The following is a 6140-nucleotide window of genomic DNA, read 5'->3' as shown; positions in this document are numbered from 1 at the left end:
AAATTAAGAAGTCAATGGACATTTTAGTCATTAGAACCCCCACAGCTTCAGTGTATCCGTAAACTGAAGCCAGGAAAAGTTGTTACTCTTCATGACTACGTTTGCTGGGAGGGTAGGGGACAAGGAACTACCCTGACAGGACACTTACTTTTTCAAGCTAATGATAGCTGTGTGTATGTTAAAGCCACCACATTGCAAGACATACATTTTAATCTCATTACCACTGCAGGCAATCATATTATTTACTGGCCTGCAGATAGAATTTTGCAAGTAGTCCTTAGGTTCCAGATACCCTTTAATTGGACTAGTTTAGTACCTGATCGATTTCAAAATTTGCTTTCACTGTTACCAGAGGTTCAGAAAATCTCTAAAGTACAAGGGCAAATTTACATGCTTCAATATATAGACATACACCTTATAGAGTGTCTATTTTATGTATTAAGTATAATGTATTGTACTTTATGACTAAAACTGTACAAAAACCCCATCATATTATTGCTATGAGAATGTTATTGCTTGTATTGTTATTAGTTAGTTTAAAATTATGTTATTGTTGTTAAAAATGTAATAATAGTAATACCTTTCATGTCCATGCTCATCATGCATTGTCATTACATCCAATCAAAACCCCTTAAGTTGAAGCATCTGAAGTAAAATCTGAATTCCAAGACTTAATGCAAATAGAGATTTGAAAATGTTTGTTGTACTAGTAGTACAAAAGGGGGGGTTGTAGAAGCAAAGAAATAACTGACAAAAAAGAGATGCAATGCATGACAGTTCATTAGCAAGAGTTAAGCTAACTGTAACCCTAATAACGTAAGATTTATAAAAGCGAAAAATGTGTAAAACAAGTAAAAAAAAACTGTGTAAGAAGTTGTTGTGACCATGTGTAAATAATATAGAATGTAGACTAAGAGTCTACATTAGTGAGCAAAACAAGATATCAAAATGACCCATGTATAAACAGAATGCTGCTATTGTTTTCCATGCTGTATCTCTTGATCACACCTTTAGTTTTGAGAACCTCCTTCCAGACCGTGGGTCATGAATAGTTTACGGGGCTCTTTCAAACAATTGTTAAATAAATTCTTTTCTTTCTATGTGTTATTTAAACAATAATACAATGTGCCAAATACCTGTGTAATGCTATGATCAAAAGCTCTGCTGTCCATAAGAAAACCCAGTATCTGTCCCTCCAGCTTGATCACAAATTGCATAACGGGCCTGACAATTTTTGAATTTGTCAGGCCCGAAGGGGGGACTGTGAAAGTTACTAGTGACACCCCCTTAACAGAGCAGCCTTTATGTCAACCAGTGGCCATTAGGGGGGAAGCAGACACTTCAAGTACACAGTAGCCTGAACTTTTCAACTGTCTTTCCTTCAAGACCTTACGGTAGTTGGAGCTGGTCCCAAGCCGGTTTTCACTGACCAGATAGCAAAAGCACGGGTCTGACAACCACCAATCAAGTGTTAACACTGCAAAGACCTTTGTCTAAATGTGTATAAAAAATCTGTAAAATGTGTGTAAGACAGAGTTTTTGTACTAAAGTGCAAAGCTCTCCTTTCTTCTGCAGAATAAAGTAACTCTTCCTTATCCCTGTCTGGCTGTTATTGGCTCTCAGCTAAGTAGACCCGATATTTCAGTAACAGTTTCTGGCGACTCCACCGGGACTATCCTAGCTCAGACATTAGACTCCGGACGGCTGCGGCGAATTGGGAACGGCGCCAACGGGGTGTTTCGCCCCTTTTCTCTGCTTCACCGCAGCCCCTGGGGTTCGTGCTCCGATAAAGTGAGTCCTAATAAAATAAAAAAACACTATCTGGTTCTGGTCTAGTTAACCAGTTAATAAATTTCTGTCTTATACATTTAGGCGTTAAGTGTGTAGACAGAACTAAGCCTCTCATTTGTAATTCCTCAGAGTAGAAGCCATCGCGTGCGATGAAGCTCTGAAGTCGAATTAGAATCCTTCTGTCCCGTCCCCTGTAGCAGTCAGTATTAGTAGAAATTCCTGTAATAAAATCCTATTAAGCCATAATTCCCTCTGTTCTCTGTGTAATTCTCTGTTAGAGTGTCAGCAGGCAGATAAGTAAGTCTCTAGTAAAACCCTCTGAGGATAGCCCTTTAGATTATATGTTAAGTAAATAGTCTTTACCCGGTGTTTAAAAATAAATAGTTACACCTTGTGTAAAAATTGATGTGGCTAGTGTTGTAGAAATAGAATTGTGGAGAAAATGTGCATTTTCCCCAGAACATGTGCACTGTCTGGCTGTTATTGGCTCTCAGCTAAGTAGACCCGATATTTCAGTAAAACCCACATGAGATCCCTGTTGGAAACCCTTTTTATCCCCCTCAGGCAGAGGGGTGGGTGCCCTAACCACTGGGCTAAAGGTTATAAGGGAGGCTACCACCTCTTCTCCCATCCCCACCCCCCACCATTTTGTGTGGAGTGAGGCAGATGCCTCGCTCCATCTTGCAAAAAATGTCATTTTTTGCAAGTTCCCAGCTGTGGATCACAAGCAGAAAGAGGCTCCTTCTGGCAGCCCAGACCTAGAAGGCACTGAACTCTGAGAGAGGGGCAGAGCTTTTAGGACATACCACTCTGGTTGGCATCTCCTCTTGGTTAGCATAGATGGCTCCCTGCCTAGCTTGGTGGCTTTTATGCTGCCCATTCTTAGGCGCCTATCTTTCTCCCCATTCATTGTGTAGGGATTCTGAGCGCATAACTCAGGATTTGTGGATCCCAGTATGGTTCCAGTGATTTTCCAGGTGTTTAAAAGATAGAGGTTGTGATGCTCAGCACCACAGTGCCTCAGTCCCTTTGTGGATCTGGGCCTTCAGCTCTGCAGGTGCTCAGCCTCACCAGAGCTCACTCAACTTTGCTGCTGCCCTCTGAAACATTAGTGAAGGGCCAGCATCCACCACTTTCCTTTTCCCAACCATCTGCTGCACGTCTGGTAGGTCCTGACAGTCTGTTGAAACTTTTATCTCTCTGTTCAAATTAAACAACTCCTTCTTCAAAGTGCCTGTGTAATTGAGGCTGAATGGAGTGTCGCTGTGTGTTCCCATCTATTGGCCTAGACTAGGAGTTCTCAAACTTTTTTTGCTATTCGCGTAGCTGAAGTTGCGTATCTTAGATCGATCCCCCCTAGTGTAGACCAGCCCTTAGGTTATGGAACTAGTACCTTATCTCAAGCAGAACTTGTGCTTTTAGAATGCCCTGAAGTTCAGTCCCAAACAGGGGCATCATTACATATTGAATCCTGTTCATCTGCTTTGAAATAATCTACATGAAAAAATATTGTTGATTTATTTAGCCTTGATGAAGATGTGAGGTTGGAAAAGTATAGCATCTTCAAGACTCATTTCCTGACATACAGATAAATAGAATCCCTTCGATAAACTCACCATCAGACCTACACTTTATGTCAATGAAGTAAGTGGCAAAACTCCAAAGGAGGGATAGTATTGCAAAATCCCAAGGAGGACAAGGTTTCAGGAAGGAGAGTATCATTGATGGTGTCAGAAGCAGTGGAGAAGATGAAGACAGTGAGTAAAGAGTAGAAGCAAATAGGCTCAGAAAATGAGTTTTTCCCATGGAAAATTTTGATGGAAGGAAACAAATATTTCATGTTCATTGATGCTTTTACCTGAAACTTTCAACTTTTTGTCAAAAAGATGAAAATGAGAACTAATTTTTCATTTTTTTTGGCAACTGAAAACCAAAAGGGGTTTGGCTAAAAATACAAAACAAACAAACAAACCTTGATTTTTATTTTGATTAATTAAAAAAAGTCCACAATATTTCAGGTTTTGGGTGTTGAGTTTTCCAAGAATATTTTTGAGGAAAGCAGACACTTGCTGAGAAAACTGTTCTTTTGTCCAAAAAAAGAGAATAATTCCAGTGAAAAAAAGTTTAAATGAAAACATTTAGAGCACGTTTAGTAGATGCCCTGTGATATGACCAAGAAGAAATCCTCATAAACCTTAGCAGAGAGAATTTAGTCGATAAAAGTCTTCAAATGTATAAATCGGGGAGAAAGATTAGAGAAAAGGAGGTGGGGCTAGAATATGAGGCTGGTACAAGAGAATGCTTTATTAACCTTTTATCAGCATATTGTGCTAATAAAACCTATGGTTTAACGATCTCCAAGCAGCCTTGCATTTTGATATGGGATGGGCTTTCACCTTCAGACTTTTCATTCATAAAACATCCTGCTTAGACATTCTATTTGTTATTTACTAGCTAATAATTAACTCCCCCCTCTCAATCTGAAAATCATGTTTAAAGCAGATCAGGCCAGGGCAACTTGTGGATTAGTACAATGGAATGAGATGTCAACAATAGTTCCTATAATGGATATTTTTGCTGAGGAAGGCCTAAGAAACAACTTTAGCATTGGATCTATAGAGATCAAAGCAAGATCATGGTAAATTAGAATTGAAACAACATTTACCCCTGCTTTGGGGACCATAACTCAGGGAACTTTCTTTTTGGGGCCAGCTTATCCAGAAGTTAATGCTAACCTCTGATTCATTATAAAGGGACATTCTTGGAAAGAGTGCCCCATTCATTTGGTCTGGTATTTTCACTGTATGTTAGAAAACCAGTTCAATAATTTCTTCCTGCTCCCTTTAAGAGTAGGGCTCTCCATCAAACAAAAAGTTAAGGATTATGAATGTTTTTCAAAGGCAACCTGTGAACTGATGACAAAATTAGGACAGGAACTTTCAGCACAAACTGTGATTCCAGAAGTAGAAGAAAAATAATTTAAAAAACAAAAGTGTCTTTGCCCTGTAGTGTGATCATATCATACCCTAGACATACAACAAAAAATGAAGGTAAAAGCTTTTTTTCACCCTCCTGCCTCCCCTCCCCACAAACATAGCAGATTCCTTAAAAATAATGTGATCATTTACTATTTTCTGAAAAAAACTCACCCAGTTTTAATCACAACACTATACACAGGATCAGCCTGAAGGTTGGTCTTCTTTTGGGGGTGGCAGAGGTTAGGTTAGTGAGAGAATTCTGTGGTGCATCCCAAACTTGACTGCTTTTTTATGAACCATGATGAAAAACCACAGGACCCCTTTCTTCACCCTTCTGCTGCAGAAGTTATACCTGACTGTTTGTTCTGGTGTCTCTGTGGAGTTGCCAGCTTTCAGAGAGGTTTTGCAAGGAACAATTCTGCAAAAAAAGTAAAGAGCTTGAGGAAAAGTAGGTCCCCAGTTGCTGGAGGCCTCGTTGTACAGGGAATTTTAGTTTTGCATAGTGCTTAACAACCATTAGCTAATTGATCTTCACAACATTTCTCTGCGGTAGAGAAGTAATATCAGTTTTACAGATGCCAAGAGTTGATGCTAGAGCCAGGATTAGATTCCAGGAGTTTTTTGTTGTACTCACTACACTGCTTTATCCACACCATCCCTCACGCGATTGAGCTCTTTGAAGAACTGGGTCCTGGGATCTTGGGTTTACTTAGTCCTTACTCCATAAACATCCTCTCATTGATGTCAATGGAAGTCTGGTGTACAGGAATTACTGTACTTTATCAGACCAGCCATTCATCCAATCTCCTGTCTCTGAGCTGACAGTACCAGCTGCTTCAGAGGAAAAGGCAAGAAACCTGAAGCAGTAGTGGACAATTCTGAAATAACTTGACAATAGGGCACATTTCTTGCTAACCTCAGGCACTTAAGTCCAGATCCTCACAGGTATTTAGGTGCCAAACTCCCACTAAAATTGGGATCTGGGCCTTAGTGACTGAAATATGCCTTAAAAATAAGAACATAAGAGCGGCCATGCTGGGTCAGACCAAAGGTCCATCTAGCCCAGTATCCTGTCTTCCAACAGTGACCATTGCCAGGTGCCCCAGAGGGAATGAACAGAGCAGGGCAATTGTTGAGTGATCCCATTCACTGTTGTCCAATCCCAGCTTCTGGTAGTCAGAGGTTTAGGGACACCCAGAGCATGAGGTTGTGTCTCTGCCCATCATGGCTAATAGCCATTGATAGACCTATCCTCCATGAACTGATCTAGTTCTTTTTTTGAACCCAGTTATACTTTGGGCCATGAAACAGAAAGTTCCTTGTGAATTTTACCCTGGCTCTAACTTTAATTGTTTTCATTATCCATGGCGA

This window comes from Chrysemys picta, chromosome 12 (assembly GCF_011386835.1).
Source record: "Chrysemys picta bellii isolate R12L10 chromosome 12, ASM1138683v2, whole genome shotgun sequence".
In the NCBI taxonomy this organism is placed as follows: Eukaryota; Metazoa; Chordata; order Testudines; family Emydidae; genus Chrysemys; species Chrysemys picta.
This window is presented reverse-complemented; position numbering follows the sequence as displayed.